General features: G+C 37.7%; 1 protein-coding gene across 1 annotated transcript in view; it reads left to right on the top strand.

The window, feature by feature from the left end:
- Window positions 1-22263, top strand: part of SLC25A21 (solute carrier family 25 member 21) — a 512026-nt gene that overhangs the window by 125363 nt on the left and 364400 nt on the right. The window lies entirely within an intron of this gene.

Genomic DNA, 22263 nt, shown 5'->3' with positions numbered 1-22263 from the left:
TGACTCATTGTGACTTTTAAAAGTTATAGAAGTCTCAGAAGGAAGACTCCGTTTAAATTGTTTCATAGTTCTCTCTGTGTGAGAGATTTCTTTGTGATTAGTGCAACTCACTAGTTGCTTAGAGGCTTTTGAACTGTGATATTCTAAAACAAACTATGAAAAGGACAAATGTTCCGGATGCCATTGTCCTGTTTGGCTTCTATTTAAGACAGACTCAGAGGATCTTTGAGGAATAGGAACCAGGAGTATTATGTGAGGCAAAAACAGTTCAACATTTGCAGCTGTCTTCCACAACCCACCACACTTTTAATTGTTTTCTTGTTTCTGCTGGGACCTAAAAATCTCCTATCCTGCATAATCTGGTGATAGAACTTCTAATTGGTGGAGGAAATAAAAAAGGGCAGAGCACAATCATGAATATGTATATAAGATTTCAGAAATCAATCCAACGTGCTTCATGGAAACTTGATCAGAGAATGTCTGCAACAGGTTTCACTTTTCAAGCTGTTATCTTGTTGACACTTTGATATTAATAGCAAGGTATCAGTAACAGAAAGTTCAGGCTTTAACAGTATTATCAACATGACTATAGGGAGTGATATTTAACAAAATTTTCAAATCAAATCAATTTTTATTCTAAATACATATATATTGAGAGATAGGCCAATTCAGTTTAAAATGCCATTTTGAAGCTACTTAATCCTTTCCCTGCCCAACTACCTGCTGCTTTGGGGAGTGGAGGAAATATAAGGCTAATATATGTCATACTTCATGATTGTGTGAGAGCAGACCTAGTTAATCTGATTAGATAGGCAATTAAGAGATCATATATGCTCTAACCTTCCCATTCCTTCCCCTCATAGCACTAGATCTGGGAAAGCTTGAGAGCATCCATGAAGAGGGAGCATTGCAACATAGTGAAGAGCAAGAAGCCTTGAGGCAGACTGCCTGCCTTGGAGTTTTGGCTGTTCCCCGGCCCAGCTTTGTGACTTTGGGCAAGTTGTTGAACTTCTTTGTGATTTTGTGGCCTCGTTTACAAAATGAGGATCATCATATTCCTCACTAATAGGGTTGTTGTGAGGTTTCTTCAAGTTAACTTATGTAAAACACTGAAAACAGGTCCTGGCACAGAATAATCCCTCAGTAAGATGGTAACTGTTGTTTTTATGTATTGAAACAAACAAACAAAAAAACATTGTTAGTAGAGTATTAGCACAACCATCCTTAGCATATTCCCAAGTACTATGAGACAACATAATCTCCGTAATTGCTCCATCATCCAGAAGGAAAAGATCATTTCATGGATGCTCTAGGGTGGAGAAATTGTGACTTCAAAACCCTGGAGTGAGTCAATCACAAAATCAGATAGAGGACCCAGGCTTCCAATTCCTTGTCAGGTGCTAGACCCCGATCAGGATGAATGATGCTGAACAACGGCCTGGCTGTTCAGAGCCTGACCTTCCAGGTCCAAACGGAGACTGCAACACAAACAAACATGAGTTCTTGTTTTTGTTACCCTGGGGTGGAAACTGCTTGAGACTTTGGAGAATTAAGCTCGTTACTTTGAGTCGCTGAATGTCTTGGACTTGAAACTGAGTTCCTGTCATTACTTTGTGGTTCTTGAAGAAACCCACTCTTTTCACTTCCAATTTTGAAATATTAGTGAAGTTTTTTTTCCCCAGCCGTTTCTTTTCATTCAACTATATGTGATCTCACAGGGTCCCTTAAATAATGGAAAGTAACAGATTTTTAAAAACTCATTACAGAAACATTATAGAATCTACTAATTCCAGAAATGTCCAGAAATCTCTCCATAACTGTAGTCATTTAAACATACCTAAACTGTATTATACCACAACTTTTCATATTCTCTAGAAATTTACAACATAGAGAGTTCACTGTTTAGCCTCGCTTTTCTAGATAACTGCATACTCAGAAATGCTGATATATTTTAGAATCATGTAACTTTAGATTTGAAAGGGGTCATTGTGGATCTCACCAACAAGTGGTTTTAAAGTCATGGTGTGTGGAATTCTTGGCACTTTAGAAGCAGCATGGGTGGGAAGAAGAGAGTGGGAAACCAGACTGTCTCCCTTTATCATCTCCAACAGAAAATGTTTTTACATTTATATATATATATATAGATCATCACTAAAATATTTATTTTGAAAAGAGAAAAGATTTCTTCAGTTGGAATAATGTTGGGGAGACGTTGATCTAGAGCAATTTTGTCCAGGAGGAAATAATGGTAATTTAATACCTTGATCTTCAGATTTTGGAATTTTGCCACAAATTTAAAAACCAAAAAAGTTGGAGATCACTTCTTAATTTAAGTCAAGACAGGGTTAGGAGAATATTCTTCATTACGTAGCTTCCAAATTTAGCCTTCTTTTCTTCACAAGCCTGAACTCTTTCTTAGTTTTTAGTGTTCCATGAGTGTATCTACCTTAAGAAAGCCCAATAATGTACATCAAAATTCAGGTTTGTAAAACTAAAAAGAATAATCACTTTATACAAAGCCAGTGTTCCTATAGGAGGGCAGAAGTTCCTGTGGTACATTCAATATTAATATTATTCCTAAAATATGCTTACCTATAATCTTTCAGGATTTCCTTTTTGTTACATATCAAAGTATATTTGCACTGAAATGTCTATGAATAGAAAAGAGTACCTTTAGTTTGAAGTAATAGTCTACTATTAGTTTTCAGGAGAAGAAACATGCTTATGTTTGCATTTAAATAAGACAAGTAAGCTAAATAGTTTGTATTTTTCTTTTCATTTATATATATATAATGGTAACCTAAGATTATAAGGCTATTTAAAAAGGAAATCCAAACACATTGAGCATTAAAAAATATTATTAATAACAAAATGGGGAAAATTGTCTTTTTCCTTGGCTTGTGTTTCTTTACATACTTTTATTTGTTCCTTTATCTGCTTGAGTGTCTACTATGTGCCAGACTTTGTTTTTGGTGCTGGGGATGTAATGGAAAGCAAGGCACACTTCCTTTTCTCAAGAAGCTTGAGAGGGCTGGGTGTGATGGCTCAAGCCTGTAATCCCAGCACTTTGAGAGGCTGAGGCAGGAGGATCATTTGAGGCTAGGGGTTCGAGATCAGCCTGGTCAATATATTAATAGAAAGACTGTGTCACTACAAAACAAAAACAAAAACAAACAAACCAAAAAAAACAAAAACAGTAGCCAGGCATGATGGTGCACAACTGTAGTTTCAGCTACTTGGGAGGCTGAGGCAGGAGGATTACTTGAGTCCAGGAATTCAATGATGCAGTAAGCCACGATCATCACTGCACTCCAGCCTGGGAGACAGTGCAAGACCCTGTCTCTTAAATACAAAACAAAAAAAGAATGAGAGAAGTGACCAAGCAATTTGAATAAAGAAAGGGTGATGAGTGCTGAAGTCTTGGTAGGTACAGAGAACTTCCAGAACACATGGGAGGGGCACTGTCTTCTATCTGTGAGGGAGGGAGACTAGGGCAAGCTTCCTGCAAGATGGTAGCCTAAAAAAAGCCATAAAATGCAAGTAAGCAAAGGCAATTGGGAAAGGTTAAGAAGGTGGCAAAATCATATTAGGCAGAACAAATGGTGCTTGCCAAAACCCAGAGGTGACAGTAAGGAGGGCTCACAGAGGACTGCAGGTAGGACTGTATGATTGGAGCTCAGACTGGAGTGTGTGGAGGAGTGAAAATGCGTATATCCTGAACGGTCTTTTGGGCCATGCTAAGGAGTTTAGCCTTATTCTGAGGAGTTCTTCAAGAATTGGAGAGGAAATGATTTGCTCAGAATTGCAATTTTCATTTAAATCATTGGCTGTGATACGGGGGATGGATTACAGAAGGGTACAACTGGATAATTAGCTGTACATTTGTATAGAGGGAATGCAGCCTGTCTGAACTAGGTGAAAGGTGGAGAGGGAGAGATGTGGATGTATTTAAGCAACATTAAGAAGGTGGAAACAACAGAACTTACAGTGTGTCTGTGGCAAAAGGTGGGGAGGATTTCAGAATGACCCCAGTGGGGCCCTGACTTGGGCCACTGGTGACTGGTTCAGCAGTTTCCTGAAATAATGAATTGGAAAGGAAGCGGTTGGAAGATGGAGTGATGCTGTCTGTCCTGAATGCATCAGATTTGGATTTCCATGGCCTCAACAAGTGGAGATGTCTCATAAAGAGTTTAATATATGGGCCAGGCACACAGGAAAAAGATTTAACCTGGTGTTACAGAGTTGGCAGGCTCTGGTGTGTTAGGAGAAAATTGAATATGTAATGGAAAAGGTAAGAGGATGATAGCTTGGTTAGCGTGGACCCATTGTTATTTTAAAAATTTACACATGCCCTGGTTTACACAATAGATATGTTTTCCCAAAGGCTGTGTGAACCAAACTTTAATATATTGATTTTTAGAAGTTCACTGAAAAGATTAGTATGTTGATGAATCTTGTAATGTCAAGAATGCTTTTCTAATACAATTAATACCTTTGTAATTTATCTTCTTCAGACATATTTTACATATTAAGTTCTTAAATCGAGTTATATCTAAACAATATTTTTGTAAAGAGTCAGGAAATGTGCCTGGATCTTAAACTACACTGTTCTTTTCTATTTTAAAAAAGAAAATGGGAGAGTCTAAGAAATTCCTTTGAAAATTGTTAGACATCTTTTGGAGTCGGTAAAATTAAGTTTATTGTTTTTATTTCATTTGCAAGGTTCTCCACTTAGAAGAAATTGGAGGGTGTTTTGGAAACAATTCTGATGATATCAAATATAAGATTTTTCTCCCCTCAACATAACTTAATATTTTTGCTGTTCTTGGAAGTCCGAATAGAAAGTTTGCTGTGTCCTGAACTCAGCTTCCAGCTAGCCATGTGGCAGCAGAAGCAAAAAATTTCACATTCTGCACTGTGTTTGCTCGCCAGCTTTAAAAACATATCAACAAGCTGAGAGTATCAAATTCACATGTCTGTTTTTCTATGGCAAGTAAAGGTTACCCCGTAATGTATTATGGGAGAGAGATCATGGAGGAAAAACTTACACGGGAAGCACTTTTCCTAGCAGAAATTGCTTAAATCACAGCTTCTCCACTTGTTGTGGTGAGAAAAATGAGGATTGATTCACTGATGCTTTCTTGACCTCCTTACACCCATTTACCTCAAGTTAATCTAGTTAAAGATGGAATAATATTTACAATCTTTAGATTTAATTTGGATTAGGAAGGCTTTCCTAGTTTTTGTGGAAGTGCTATTGAGAGAACTGGAGTTCCTAATCATTTAAGCAAAAATGTTATTCACCTTGTCATCTGCTAAATTCTACATCATGTTCAGAAACAGCACGATGTTCTGTCTGAATTTCTGTTTAGCTTCATATTTAAGTGCATGACTGGACTTGACTGTCATGGATTCTGCTCTAGGCACATTACCATATTTGCAAATAGAAGCACTCTTCTCTTTTGCATATTTAGTTAAATACTAGAGAATTCTGTAACTAGGAATTGTTGCTCTTACTCAACAGAAATAGATCACATCTATGTGCTGCTGCTAAGTCATTCCCAGGCACTTCTAAACCAGTTGCTGTAGCATTTTTTCTTTTTCTTTTTAGAGACAGGGCCTTGATATGTTGCTCAGACAGGACTTGAACTCTTGGGCTCAAAGTGAACCTCGTTCCTCAGTCTCCAGAGTGCTGGCACTACAGGAATGCACCACTGTGCCCAGCTTTGTAGCATTTTAATAATGCATGTAGGTCATTTTAACAGACAGCTAATTATAGATCCAGATTGATTATATTTCTAATTTCAAATATGCAAATAATGGATTAGTTTTAAGCCCCTTCTCTGTTAGAGGCACTTGGTTACTGAAAGTTTAAGGCACATCCCCTCCACCGCCTTCCTTCAGGAATTTGCAAACAAATTAAGGAGTAAAATTAAATATATGATAAGATGTATGAGCTATCTTTTTCCCCACAAAGGCAGCATTTCCAAAAACTGAATTTTAAGCTTTTTGTTCTTTTTCACTCTCTATCTTCTTCCTCCTGCAAACCTATAAATATGAGGAAAAGTATGTCTTTATCTCTAAACTCCTGCACAGTTACAAAACACAGTTATAAAACTTCTGAACTTTTTTCTCTGAATGGCTCATACAGTGTCAAACTTACAATGTTAGAATGAATTTATCATCTTCCTCAAAGCTACTTTCACTTCTTAAGCTGTTTTCTATTTATCTAGTTGCTCAAGCCTCAAACATGGAAATCTTTGCGACTTTTTCCTATTTCTCACCCACACACTTATCAATCACTTTTAGATTTCTGTTTCCTGTCTCTGTCACTTTCTTTCTCATCTGTCCACTTCCCCAAGTCTCCACAGCCACCATCTGAGTCTAAGGCTCTATCCCCTCTCATCTGGCCTACTTTGTTAGCCTCTTAGTTGGTCTCTCTAGTCTTGTATTCTTCTAATTCACACTACACAGAAAAAGTAAATTTAATTATGTCATTTTTTCTTGTTAGATGCCTTCGATAAGTCTCAAGATATAATTTACACTTCTTACCCAGCACAAAAGGTCCTTCTCACTAGCTTCATCAGCTCCCTCTACCCATGCCAGTCAATGTAGAGCTACTGATAGCTCTTTGACCTCTCCCTGTAACTAATTTCTTTCTTTTCTGCCTTTTTTCTTTTCTTTTTCTCTTTCTTTTCTTTCTTTCTTTCTTTCTTTCTTTCTTTCTTTCTTTCTTTCTTTCTTTCTTTCTTTCTTTCTTTCTTTCTTTCTTTCTTTTCTCTTTTCTTTCTTTCCTCCTTCCTTCTTCCTTCCTTCCTTCCTTCCTTCCTTCCTTCCTTCCTTCTTTCCTTCTTTTCTTCTTTTCCTCTCCTCTCCTCTCCTTTTCCCTTTCCTTTCTCCTTTCCTTTCCTTTCTCCTTTTCTTTCTTTCCCCTTTCCTTTCCCCTTTCCTTTCCATCTTCCTTTCTTCCTTTCCTTTCCTTCCTCTCTTTCTTTCTCTCTCTCCTTCCTTCCTCTCTTCCTCCCTTCCTCCCTTTCTTTTTCTTTTGTCTTTCTTTTTGGATTCTCACTCTGTTGCCCAGGCTGGAATGCAGTGGCACAGTCTTGGTTTGGTTCACTGCAACCGCCACCTCCTGGGGTCCAGCGTTTCTCCTGCTCCAGCCTCCTGAGTAGCTGGGATTACAAGCACCCACCACCACACCCAGCTAGTAGTTTTTTTTTTTTTTTTTTTTTTTGTATTTTTAGTAGAGATGGGGTTTCACCATGTTGGCCAGGTTGATCATGAACTCCTGACCTCAGGTGATCCACCAGCCTCGGCCACCCAAAGTATTGGGATTACAGGCATGAGCCATAGCGCCCAGCCCCCTGTAACTAATTTCAACTCATCCACCAAAACCTGCCTCAAGCTTAGCCTCAGGTCTGATTTACATGGTCTTTAATAAGGCTCCCAAACCTCCGTGATTATCTCCTTCATGGCATAGATTAAGCTCTACTGTAATTGCCAAGTTACTTATCTGTCTCTGTGTTAAACACCAAATAAGATCCTTGAGGGCTGGCACGTAGCCTTTAGTGACTGTATATTCCAGTGTCTAGCACAGTATCTGTCACCTAGAAGAGGCTCAATAAATGCCTCTTGATAAACACATCCATCCAATGAAAGACTACTCTGTAATAAATGCAATAGTGATACGTTCAACAACATAGATGAATCTCAATTATGCTCAGAGAAAGAAGTCAGACAAAAAAGTATATACTGTATTATTCCACTTATGTAAAGTTTAGAAAAATGAAAATTAATGTATAGTGACAAAAAGCTGATCAGTGGTTGCCTAGGGAGAAGCAGGAATGGGAGTGGGATGTACTAAAGGGAGTGAATACATTTTGGGGGTGATGAATATGTTTATTAGTATCTTGAATTGTGGTGATGGTTTCACAGGTGTATACAAATGTCAAAAAATGTTTCAATTTGTACATTTCAAATATATGCAGTCTGTTGCATGTCAATTATACCTTGGTTAAAAATAATGCTTATAAGACAGGCTGCATCAATGAATGCCTTTCAGTATTTTGCAACATACTGTCAATGACTTAGGCAAAAAGGCAGGATCCTATCTGCTAACAACAGGGTTGTCTGACAGTGGCACCCACCCCTCACCATACTATCCTTGTTGCTCACTTGATAGCTACTTAGCAACTGTTCTCTGCTTCTAAGGTGGTGTCAGATGCAATTGTTTGGGGTATTGGAAGTAACTAAAACTTCGGATACGGTGACTATGCATGACATTCTAGAAGGAGAAAAGAGGGGGCTGGGGAAGGGCATGCCTTTGTCTATGTGGTCTGTGTGGTGTCGGGGATGATGGAGGTATATGAATGGCAGTGAGGCTAGGAGACCCAGCCTAGGAGACCCTGGTCGGCTGGGGCCACAGGATGTCTGGCTTCAGCAAATCTTAGGCACAAGAATCTTGGTATCAAGGAAAATGGCAAGGAAGATACTCGCTGGTCCCTTACTAAGAAAAGCACCCCAAACAACTAAAGCAGATTTAGTTTATATTCTGCAAAATTGGAATTAAATGCAGCATGATTTTAGGGCCAAGGAAAAGACTATCCCCCTCTTTACCTCCCAACAATGTTCTTCCTGAATTTGCGCCAAATTCTTCTATCAGGAGATGGAAACTTTTATTTCCTAATAGGAAATTACTCTTCCTTAAATAGGAATTTAAGAGTTAAAACAGAAAACTCTTAAAAGACTGAATGTATTCATGAAAATTAATTTTGAAGTAGAAATAATGTATCACATTTTGCTGTTTTTATTTGGAGGAGTTAGAAATTTAGAAGGCACGTAATAACCTGAGTTTGGGAAAGGGGAGAGGACTCTCAGAAATGCTAAAGGAGAGGCTAGAGGCAGAAAAACAAATTTTTCAAATGTTATAATTTTTCCAACCCTATTATTCTTCATTTTTCTACCAACAAATATAAGGTAGGTATATTTAACGTCACCTCAGAAACTCTGAGCCCTATGGAGGTAACCAGTATGCGTAGATAAGAACAAAGGACAATGAGTGTCATTTAAGATATGTTTAGCCACCCTACATCAAAGGGCATGGCAGCCAGAAAAGCAATTTCAGACTTCACTTCAATAAGGTGGTCATTTTTCTTGATCCTTCTCCATGTAGCACAATAAGCGCTGAACTGAGAACTTTAGAAACACACAAAAAGTATTTGGGTATAAAATTATTCCATACCCACAGGGAGCTTTAAGTTTAAATAAGGGAAAAATGCAAAGGAAAGAACAAAAGAACAGAAGCAAGGGAATCTTCAGAAAAATATAAACATCTGCAGAATACAGAACCATTTTCCCAAGCGATTTCTCCCGTCAATGTGCAAACAGGATTGTTGAAATGATTCTGGTTGAGTAGAGCCATATGGGTTTAGTTTGGGAGATGATTCCTGGCAGCATTCTGAAGAAGGAAGGACATGATTTGACATCAATGATCTGTGAAGACTTCTGGGCTGGGGAATGTAGAGGTACAAGCAAGAGAGTAAAATGCTCCTCAAATGTGAAAGATGTCGAGAATAAGATACCACTGAAATGTGTCAGGGAGGGCAGGGTCAGAACATAAGCAAGAAAAAAGGGGAGAAATCACCAAATTCACCATTGAAATTTGGTGAAAAATTTTTTTAAATAGGATAAAAGAAAACAATGACTATAAATAGCATGAAAAAGAAAGAGAGAATAAGGGAGGAATTCTAAACTCAACTGATACATTTCAAGTAATGGCTTCTTCCATACGAAATCAACCCTGGTGATGTTTGGCTTTTCTTGTGTAGAGGATTTGGGTGAAACTCAGAATCAAGTCGAAAGGATGCCTTTTTTAAAAGACTGATCATTAATAACAAAAGTAAGAATCATGGTGATGCTTCCAGGAAACTCAATAGTGGATACTGAAGAGGATCCCCTGAAAAGATGAAAGTCAGCTGCAATGCAAGAATAACCAAAACTTTAGAAATTCTGCCAAGGAAGGGGATTTGGAGTGGAGTGTGTGCCAGGTTAATGAGTACAATGACTCATCTCTTAGTAAATTGTGTGAAAATTTGACAATAACTTGGAAACAGCTCCTTCTCTTCCTGACTCACAATCAGGGTCCCCCCATACCCACCCCAGCCTCTGCTTTATTTGAGATTGTGTTTGGCCTCCAACCTGTCATGATGCGCGTACCAGGGCACATTGTAAAATAATTCGATGTTCATTTATGAAGAGAGAAAACATTTCCTAAATCTTCTTTCCAGGCCACCTGTAATCCAGTGACAGGGCTAGCTAAGTAAACAGGAAAGCCAGCATCCTCCGCTTCAGAAACCAAACACTCACACAAGGACTGATTCTCTGGGTAGCTGATGGGTTGGTCATGATCCACATCTGAACATCTGCTTTTCTCAGCCTTTCTTCTCCCCTGATGTATGTAGTCCTTCACTTTGTTCATGTTGAGAAACCACTTCCCCTTATTCATAATGGAATGGAAGAAGATTTAGCAGATTGGGGTGAATTGAACTTTGAAATTTTGGAAATTGTGGGGAATGGGTAGAAAAAGAAACCATATCTATTGATTGTAGAACATGCAAAATGACACATTATGATAAAGGGTCAGGCATTTTGGAATTTTTATTTATTTATCTTTAAATTTTAATAGAGACAGGTCTTCCCTATGTTGCCCAGGCTGGTCTCAAACTCCCGGACTCAAACTACCTTGTCTCAGCCTCCCAAAGTGCTAGGATTTTAGGTGTAAACACCACACCCAGCCAGGAATTTTTTTTTAACTCAGAAAATATAACATTTTGTGCTAAGTTTTAGTGTGTGTGATAAAAGGCTTAATAGAGCAGGTGAAATTTAAAACTGCTTGCAGCAAGCAGAAATAAAGGTAGAAATTCACCTATCATGGTATGGGAAGAATTGGCTTGAACCTCCAGGTTTCACTTCATATTCTTCATCTGCAGTTACTTTTTGATTATAGCACAGCCTTGGCAGAAGAATCCAACTTGCTAAAAGTGTTCCCCCCGCAAAAAAAAAAAAAAATCTTTGGCATTTCCTGTTGGTTGGAAGATGTTTGGCTTTCTGCATTTGTATTTAGTGTTATCATTGGCCAGGCACCTTTGCTGGGTAGAAAAATACTGGTGCAAATTTTACTGGCGAGGTGGGAGTAAAAGCCATAAAAATTCTCAATTTTCCTTTTAAAAACTTAACTCATTTGTCCAAGAGAAATGAATACAGAAGGACAAGAGATTTTAAACTTCCCGTACATCTGGGTATAGCAGTGTATTTTGACTCCAAGCACAATAAAACAACCTTACTTGCTGGTGGTATATGACATAATGACCCAAATATGTTTTTAAAAAATCATTTATTGCTGTACATAAACAGCAAAGTTAGCGCAAGGGATGATAAAATAACATGGGTAATTCTTCCTTTAGCTGGGAACCATTGGCGGCCCATTAGGATTCCAGATGTAGCTGTGTGTGCTTTTCCATTTGTTTTCCAATGTCTAGTGCTTATGCCCTTGGTACCTTGACGGTGGTTGTCAGGCATGTTGGCTTTTCAGCTTGAGGTCTTCCTTGGAGAAACACAGTGATCGGGCTCTGGGCTATAAAGCATGCTATTGTCTTGGGCCCAGTTTGTTGAGAATATAAGACCCAGGGCAGCCTCCTGCCAAAGGTCAAATACCAGGTTGACCCAAGTTCCTCAAATCAACACTGGACCTCCCCAGACAAGAGACACTTCAACTCTTCCTGATGAAAAAGTGGTTTTATATTTTTATCACTCTGTAATAACAGGGATTGTTAGCTCAAATGCATTTTGATAATCCATTTATTATAGCTACTCTCGTGAAGAAAACAACTCACAGGGCCAGAACCTTACAGATTAAAAATGATAATAATCAAGTGTGTTCCAATGTTTTGGACACTTAAAAAGGAAGCAAACTCTGGTGTTTCCCAGTCCAAAAGACAGACTACTAAGCAGCACTAGAAGACGGAGTTGTAAAACTGTACTGTCCAGATAGAATCATTGTATTTTAGGCAGAGAAGGAAAGCAGCTAAAAATAGAACCATAGCTAATTTAGCAAGTGCCCTGACTGCCAAAATGCATGTCTGAAATCAGGTGGGTGTTTCTTTATGAGTCACTTCGCCAAATGTAAAATTTATAGCCCAGTCTTGTGCAGACTCTAGCAAAGATTCAGAGCATCCGTTTATTACAGGGCTACTATTAAGGATGCTTAAAATTCCCCAGCTTTACACTCCTCACCCCAGGAGTCTAGCCTTAGCTAGTTATGATTGGGCCTGGCCCAAATGCTCCTATTAGGCAGGGATTTAAGTATTCAACAATACAGTTAGGCCCTTTCTGTGGAGCTGAATGCTCTTCCTCATGGGGAACTCAACTCACCCCTCCTGTGTCCATCAACAACAGCTCCGCTTTGCTTCTTACCACTTTTCACCTGTGCCCTGGCTTAGCAAATCGAAGGAAATAATGCTTAAAGAAAACAAAATAAATAGCAGATGGTTGAGTGTACTCTGGGATGAATAAATTATGGCTGTGGAGGCGAAAAGTGAGTTGGTGGATGCACGCGGGTGTCTTTGTCGCTGACATGCAGGATGCTCAGCACGCTGACCTCCACATATACCAGGCCCACTGCCATTAATCACTCCACATAATCCAAGTCAGAAATTTAATGAGCCCAGGGGATTGGTGATCCTTTGGAGAGGTAGTGGGAACTGAGAAAGTGAACCAGAGGCAAAATACAAAGTACAAAAGTGGATCCAGATAAGATGGCAGAGGTTTCTCAGTGCCCAAGTGATCTTGGATGGACTTTATCTCACTTAGGATCAGACGGAGAACGATCATCCAAAGAGCTTCATCCTTTATAGTGGATTTATTCTCTCTAATAAATTATAAAATAGGCTGAGCGTGGTGGCTCATGCCTGTAATCCTAGCACTTTGGGAGGCTGAGGCGAGTGGATCACTTGAAGTCCAGGAATTCGAGACCAGCCTGGCCAACATGGTGAAACCCTGTGTCTACTAAAAATACAAAAAATTAGCTGGGAGTGGTGGCAGGCACCTGTAGTCCCAGCTACTTAGGAAGCTGAGGCAGGAGAATTGCTTGAACCCGGGAGTCAGAGGTCGCAGTGGGCCAAGATTGTGCCACTGCACTCCAGCCTGGATGACAAAGTGAGACTCCATCTCAAAAAACAAAAAACAAAAAACAAAAAAAGTGGGGGGGGGGGGGAAATAGTAATCTCCCCAGAATCCCAGAATATCGTAGTGCCATTTGGGAAACTTATTCCAAGTTGCTAAATGGAACACAAGTGTTCACCTTCTTGGAAATCAAATGGTTTATCAAATCCATCACCAAAATAAACCATGGAATACCTGTAACACCAAGTTCCTTTTACAAATTTGAGATGTAAATGTTATTTTTATTAATCAAAATTTTAAAAATCTGAATAATTTGGCACTTTCCTAATCCTCAACCATTGATGTACCTTCTTCCCAGTCAAGCTACATCTCTTACCGCCATATCCCTAGACTAAGGGAATAAAAATATATTCATATCCATCAATGTCCTTTGAATAGCTCCATCAAAAAGGAATACTAAAATAAAGGAGGATTAGAAAACAAAAGTAGATAAAAAGCACATTTAGTCTCTTATGGACCCATAGACTGGTTTTCATTAGGTGTGCTCAGTTTCGTCTAGGCCCTGGAGTGATGGATAGCAAGCTGATAACAGCTGATGGATGGGCTTTGTTCCAGTTACTGCATATCCATTCTTTATCATTGCTGCTTAGCTGAATTTTTCTTACAGCACCTTATACTTCAGTTTCCTCCAAAAATATTATGTTATGACGAAGATTTTCAGGTAAAAGTAACCCAAATGTCCATCAACTAATGAACAAATTTAAAAAATATAGTATATACATAGGATGGAATGTTATTCGGCCTTTAAAAGGATTAAAATCCTGTCACATGCTACAGCATGGATTAACCTTGAGGACATTATGCTAGGTGAAATATGCTAGTCACAAAAAGACAAACAGTGTGATTCCACTTTTACGAGGTATCTAAAGTAGTAAAATTCATAGAAAGAAAGTAGAATGGTGGTTGCCAGGGGCTGGAGTAGGAAATGGAGAGCTGTTGTTTAATGGGTATAGAGTGTTAGTTTTGTAAGATGAAAAGGTTCTGTAGATATATGGCACAACAATGTGAATCTACTTAACACTACTGAGCAGTACACTTAGAAATGGCTAAGTTACTAAATTTCATGTGATGTGTTCTTTTTTAATAAGAATTTTTTTAAAAAAAGATGGAAAACTTTAGTTGAAATCTCCTTTACCTGTTTACTCTTCATTGTAACAGTCTGCTTGTGTACACTGAAATTTAGGGACTGTTTTTCTCCCAAAGGGCAGTATGCAGTTTGGTAATTTAAAAAACATTTTATTAGGAAAAATGCTACATTTTCCTGAATAGTATAGTAAACTCCACATATCCATTGGCAGTTATAATTTTAGAGCAATTATAATCAAATTATAATGACAGTTACAAATTTCCCCATCTTGTTTCATCTGTTCTCCTATCTTTTTCTTTTTCTTTCTTTCTGAAGTATTTTAAAGCAATGAGTGGATTCTTTTTTTTTTTTTTGAGACAGTGTCTTACTCTGTTGCCCAGGCTGGAGTGCAGGGGCATGATCTTGCCTCACTGCAACCTTCGCCTCCTGGGTTCAAGCAATTCTTGTGCCTCAGCCACCTGTGGATTCTTTTTTTTTTTTTTTTTTTTTTTTTGAGACAGCGTCTTGCTCTGTAGCACAGGGTGGAGTGCAGTGGCATGATCTTGGCTCACTGCAAGCTCCACCTCCCGGGTTCACGCCATTCTCCTGCCTCAGCCTCCTGAGTAGCTGGGACTACAGGGACACACCACCATGCCTGGCTAATTTTTTGTATTTATTTATTTTTTTTAGGAGAGACAGGGTTTCACCGTGTTAGCCAGGATGGTCTTGATCTCCTGATCTCATGATCCACCTGCCTCGGCCTCCCAGAGTGCTGGGATTACAGGTGTGAGCCACTACGCCCAGCCTGGATTCATTTTTAATTATGGCCTAAGCGCTTATTTTAGGAACTCAGAAAACTTTGTTTAAATATCTTATCACATAAAAATAATCCTTGTGATTTATATGTCATATTTTCTGGAGTACTTTAATTTCTTCAAATATAACATGCAGATAGCTATATGGGAAAAATGATGAGGAAAGCCTACAATAAAAGAAATAGGAATCTTGAATGGGAATGAGCAAACGCTGTGACTGAGTTTGGTATTGCTTAAAAGTGCTACAGAGGAGAGGACTGAAATGTTTAATTTTAGCAACTGGGAATTAAGGAGCCCATCTTTGTCTTTTCTACGTACAGTGTGAGATTAAATCTCTTTTAAAATGTGGTTGTTTTACCATTACTTCCCAAAGAAGAAGAAAGAGCCAGTCTGGGCTCATCTCCCAACTCGTTGTGTGACCTTGGGTGAGTCCTTTCATCTTTTAGGGCCTCGATAGCCTCATATGTAAAATGATGGCTGTGGAATGATAGTTTCTAAGGTCCTTTCCAGTTCAAGAATCCTATAATTTGAAAGTAGGAGTGATAGATTAAATTTATGGCTGAACTTAATCTAGTGAACACCCTAGCTTTCGATATGGTTACCAGTATTCATAGGATGTGAAAGCTGAGAAATTGTCTCACATCTCTGCCAACATCAAGTAAAGAAATACCTGTGATATAAAGTAACCTGTAAGTTAGTGTGGAACAAATAGTTCCCTAAAGAGCTGTGCAAGGTCTTCTACTGAAGTTTTATTTTAGGTGTTTGTATGATAAGCTACATTTTATATTCTAAATTTTAAAAACCTAACATGAAAATAGTATTTAGGAAAATAACTTGAAGATTTACTTTGTTGCTTTGAGCCAAATATTCTTTTTAAAAAATTTTTTTCATGAAAGGATTTAAGAGGAAAAGGAGAAATGAATGGAACATATGCTTTGAAATGGTTGACTGCAAGGTGTAAACTGTGTGATTGTTTGAACACTGTTGAACACTGTTCAACTTTTAAGTGCAAATATTCCTCAGGATAGCCTGTTATCTCATCTTGTCTCTGTACAACATTTCATGCCATTCTTTAGTAAGCATGTACAGAAGGGCTTGCTGCCTTGAAAGGCTGTAGGCTGTTGGAAATTGCTCTGTTTTAGAGTTCTGAGGAAAATGGGGTAGAAGGCAAAGGAGTGGCTTGAAGATTGCCAATCTTTGGAAATTCCATATCCCCTTGAAATGCCAGTCTTTGGAAATTCCTGTTTCCTGCACAATCTCAGGGTAAAAGTAAATGATAAAGGAAACAAAGGAGGTAGAAAAGCATCCTTGGGAGGGTTGATTCCTTGGGCCACCTGGTGCCAATTGATTGCTACAATTTAGAGACCCTTGAGTAAACTCAGAAAATCCAGGACTGTAACCTCTATTCAACCTGATCAACTAGGGGTTTCTGTGATTTTAGGAACACTTACCAATGAATACAAACTGATGATATGCGGCCCTCGGTTTTTATAGTGTGTTCTTTCTGAAGCTGAACACTAGGTCACAAATATAATCTTTTAAACCAAAAAATCCATCACTGATATTCATTTCTTAGATTCTACTAGATTTGCCCTGGGAATTCTGTCAGAAGGAAGGAACTAATAAGGTATATAATATCTTAAGAGGCTAATCCAGAAAAAATGGAAAGTATGTACATGGTGCAAGACTTTTTCAGTGTAGATTCAGAAAACATTTGTTCCCAAGCTGGCACTCATGAAGATGTGGCAACTAAAAAATTATTCAAGCAGTGATAACCCAGGTGGAGGAATATCATGAGTAACCGAGAGCTAAAGAGAGATCAGGGACTCAAAAGAAGTACAGTTGACCTTCAAACGACACGGGTTTCAATTGATCAGGTCTACTTCTGTGTGGATTTTCTTTTGCCTCCTGCCACCCCAGAGACAGCAAGACCAACCCCTCTTCCTCTTCCTCCTCAGTCTATTCAACGTAAATATGACGAAGATAAAAACCTTTATGATGATCTACTTCCACTTAATGAAAAGTAAATATATTTTCTCTTTCTTATGATTTTCCTAAAAAAGATTTTCTTTTCTTTACATAATACATATACAAAATATGTTAGTCAACTGTTCGTGTTATTGGTAAGGCTTCAAGTCAAGAGTAGGCTATTAGGCCAGGTGCAGTGGCTCATGCCTGTAATCCCATCACTTTGGGAAGCCAAGGCAGGCAGATTGCTTGAGGTCAGGAGTTTGAGACCAGCCTGGCCAACATAGTGAAATCTCGTCTGTACTAAAAATAAAAAACAAAAATAGCGAATGTGGTGGCACATGCTTGTAATCTCAGCTACTTGGGAGGCTGAGGCAGGAAAATCACTGGAACCTGGAAGGCAGAGGTTGCAGTGAGCCGAGATCCTGCCATTTCACTGCAGCCTGGGTGACAGAGTGAGGATCTGTCTCAAAAAAAAAAAAAAAAAAAAAAAAAAGTAGTCTATTAGTAGTTAAGTTTTGGGGGAGTCAAAAGCTATATGCCAGTTTTCATCTGTGTGGGGCTGTTGGTGCCCCTACTCCCCATCTTGCTGAAAGGCCAACTATATTTCAGAGTAAGACAAGTGACTTCCAGGGAGGGATCCCCTCTTTTCAGCAGAGGGATTTTGTCTGTAAGTACTGTGCTAACACTACTAGTGGAAACATGGCTACTGAAAACTGAGTAGAGTTTGACCTTATATTTTGACTCAGAAATTAAAGATGCACTCTTTAAGTGGCACTGAGTATGCCCAGCTTGCTTTATAAAATTAAGTTAATTACATTTGCCTATTTACAAAGACTTATGCAGTAACAACAGCAGACTTTGTATTTCTTGGGAAAAAAAATGGACTGTGCAAAGGGGTAGGACCATTCCTCTTTAACCCTCCTCGGATTGCAGACGGCTAAGAATGTAGACTGGCTTCATGTGCCCTATCATTTTTTAACATCTCAGTTAGTAGAATTTACATTAACTATCTGAAAGGAAAAAAATTAAACCTTCCTTTTAAATATTGCTTGTCATTGAGTTCCTCTCCAATCCTTAGGCAAATTGTGCATTGTTGATCTAGTTCCGTAAGATGATATCTGAATAGAAACTCCAAATATGATATAGCCATCTATCTAAGGAACATTGACCCCAAAGAAAGATCATAATGTGGAAACACATTGGAGAAATAAAACATTTAACTCTGTTGTTTCTGTTATTCTGATGTGCTGGCAAGTACTAGTTAGAATAATTGGCAGCAACTAGTGAGAAATGCTATTTAGACTTAGGAAACCTACAAAACTATATCCCACTGGAAAGGTAAATATGTCGTGTTTTGTGTCCAACAATAATAGCTATAACAAGAACATCTGAGACTTTTCCCTGGGCTTTAAACCACTTAAGTAATTTTCTTCAAAATATTAATTTTCTGATGTAATGTTCTCTCTCTGTCACTCTCTTTTGTTGGGAACTGAGTTGAATGTGCCCAAGTGCATGAAAATCCTCTAAAGATGTCACTGTTGAAGAAACGTTATCCTATAATTTAAATATTTGTTGTTTGAAAATACTTTAATGTTATTCTTTATTCATACATTTAAGCATCCATCCAGTGATGTAATGGTGGTTAACAGCCAGAGAAGGCAACCAAAACCTTCAGTCTTTGTTTTTTTCAGGAATTCAGTGTCTTGCATCAGGTAATATTTTTAGATTTTTATTATTTAAAAATAATTACTGGAACATCAATAAAAAGATACTATCACCAACCTACCCTTGATTTGTCCTTTGTTATAATAGGCAAACTCAAGCGAAATAAAGTGCTTAAATAAGAGAGAAGTGACACTAATGATGGTGATAGAAGAATGAAAAGCAAATAAGAAGTAGAATTTGAAGTGACATGAATAATTTTACTGACTAGTGTTAAATACAGAAACTTCTTCCCTAATACTATTGCTTTGCTGTGCTTTTTCATTATAATTTTTTTTCTTCTCAACCACTATTGGTATAGTGAAATCTATTGGTATACCAATGTTGAATTTTTAAAAAAGATTTACACTATAAATGTAGGCTTTTTGGGGGGTTCAGAAAGTAGCTTTTCATTGTTTGCTGTTTATACACACGTCTCCTTACAAAAAATATTTACAGTCATTTAAGAATTCAGATATATCACGTCAGTAAAATTTGAAAAAATTTAGTATTTTAAATTTAAAATATTAAAATATTTTCTTAGTTTATATACTAAAGATTATTACTATAATGTAATTGTGTATCATGTAATTATGTCTTGGAAGATTGAATCAATTGGTATTTGAAAAGGTTTATAGGTAAAGTTTTTAGAAGATTACGTTTCTGGAGTTTTTATACAGTGGAATTTCTGATGCTACAGTAAATTAAAAAGTTGGATGATTTTCATGTGATATCTTATTTCACTAATACAGAGCAACCTTGAACCACACTAGAGCAATAATTACTTAACCTAAATCAGAGACCAAGCCAGGCCAAACAGCTGTTTTCATTTTGTTAGGAGATCCATTTGATTTACTCTTTTAGTCAGCTTTCATTACTGTAGAAGACAAAACTTCACTTGAGTTTTTAACCCTGAATTCTCTGCCTTGTTTGCTGCCTGCTATAAAATTGCATGGTTGAGCTGCCACAGCCGCTGAGCACACTCCGAAGCTACTGTAGTATTGTGGGAGCCTCCACTTCAGCTCAGGGAAAAGAGGAACTTCCGCAAAGAGATAAAATCTCGGTCCTTCCCACTGCCCTTAAAAAATACAAAAACAAAAACCTCAAAGCTCATCATCAGTATTCTGATTATAAGAATAGTCTTCTGAGGTCAATACCTGATTTGAGTTTCTATAGTAGCAGAAACAGTCATCTAACAGTTGTCATCAGCTCTATCATCACTCAACCATCTTGGAAACTGGGAAAATGAATATCAGAGACACAGATAGGAAATTTGAATTCAAATATGATTTACGGAGTAGCTAAACACAGATGTATTAGCTTTCAACTCATTATCCCTAGGAAAGTCTCTGACATGCTATAGTATATTCTCATTTAAATTGTGAATCCAGTTCCCCCAGAATTAGTAGAAATGAGATTGCACCAGTATTTTGTTGTTTGTAACCTGGCTCTTGTAATTCCATAAACACGTCGTCAATGAAAATAAGGTGAGACAATATTGGGACCTTGTGACTTCATGGAGAAGGTAGCTTAAACAATTTCCTAAGATTGCTGTTACTTGGGGAAGAAAAAAATTCTTAGAATTGTTAGCACCGTTTTTTCTCCTCTCAAAGCAGTCTGTATGTAGTCTTTAAATAAATAGAGCCTGGCAAGACAGTAGGTTCTCTGTGGCCACATGGATTGGCATAAGTGGAATTAGCCACACACAAGACAACTATTATTTAAATAACAATCTCTTTGACATGTTTTTGCCATATCATAGGCCAGCACTTCTTAACTGCATCTCTTCCAGGTTTTTAGCGTCCCCTGAATGAGAGTTTCATGGTCAAATAAATTTTGTAAATACTTTTTTAGATGGTCACAATACATAATAGCATTTTGCAGCTCTGATAAATTAAACAGAAAAGACATGTTTAATTCATAAGTGTTTTTGAGTATGGTACACTTTATTTTCCTTCACATAATACCACAATATTTCACAAAATAGTTTTACTTTGGACGCTGGTTTGGGTTGGGGTATAAGCTACATAGTTGATCTAATCTCATTGTTTAGATGCAAAAATATGTGGAATTTACAGTTGGTGGCGACAAGGAGTTCCTTTTGGCACCTATTTTTTAATAATAAGCTAATTTGGAGGTTTTGTTGCCAGTAAGAAAGACATTTGGGAAATTACCAGCCTGGCCAAGAATCTCCATAAATACCTTTATTGGAGAATAATCATTTTTAGAAAACCCAGAGAACTATGGTGATGTCTCTACCTTGTCTAGCCAACTTACAATAGTGTGGGAAAAGAGTCTTATCGAAAATAATTGAGAACTAATGATATGTAGAAAAACAAAAATTATTTCTGGTGGTATGACAGAATCTTTACAAAGAGCTATGGCTTGAAGCTAAAACTGCATCCTGTATGTTAGCAGTTCACAAAAGGGAAAGCTAGTTGAAGATTGCTTCCTTATTTAGGAAGTCTTGTCTTATAGGAAGATGACTAGTATCTTCTGGGTGCTTTCCTGTTACATAAAACATAGTGGATTATATCTGGGTTAGCTCTTGACTCCCATCGTAAAGTATAAATAAGTGCACGCCTGGTCTAGGGCTTATTCCTTTTGCTATAGGTTCTGAAATTTACCAGCTGGTTTTATCTATACCAATTTGAATTTATGCACTAATCACTTTATCTTTTCTTTTAAGAAAAACAAAACAAAACAAAACAAAACTCCTGAACAGGCATTGCTAAATTGCATCTCCAGCAAGGAACTCAAGGAATCCCATGGCTGAAAAATATCTATTTCTGAAGTTTACACTTTTCACAGTCAATTTAATAAGATATGATTGACATTTGATAACAGGTTTGTCCTACACGAATGACTAGGAAGTCAGATGAGAAAAGAACTCTTTTACTTTGAAGGAATGTGCACTAAAGTCTTTTTGTGGCACAGCTTTGTAGTATATATGTTTGTTTATATTTTCTATTTAAATTGGTATAAGTTGTTCACTTGGTGTGAAAACAAACATTTCAGTCTTGCAAGTAACTGAATCTGAACACAAATTAATTTGTAATTATGATAATTACATTTATTAACAGCAGAGCGTTAGCGACACATCTAATGGCAAACATCAGACCCTTGCTTCTGTCATTACCATCAATAGGCGCATGCCAAGATAACAATAATAATGTCTTTGCATTGTGTATTACTGTATAGTTCCCAGAATTCTTTCATTTATGTTATCTCATGTTCTTCTCAAAACAATCCCAGGATTAGATAAGGGTGGAGCTATTATTTCTATTTTAGAAATGAGCAAAGTAAGATTAAGAACGTTTCAGTGACTTGCTCAATGTCACAGAATTCATAACTGGTGAAACTCAGACTCAAACTTAGATTTCTCCAATTTCCACATTCTTTCCTACTTCTTTATTCTGGCTACAGTAGTGTAGCTCTAACTCTGTCTGATTGTAAGTTGTCATTAAATAT

Source organism: Chlorocebus sabaeus, chromosome 24 (assembly GCF_047675955.1).
Source record: "Chlorocebus sabaeus isolate Y175 chromosome 24, mChlSab1.0.hap1, whole genome shotgun sequence".
Lineage (NCBI taxonomy): Eukaryota > Metazoa > Chordata > Mammalia > Primates > Cercopithecidae > Chlorocebus > Chlorocebus sabaeus.
This window is presented reverse-complemented; position numbering and strand designations above follow the sequence as displayed.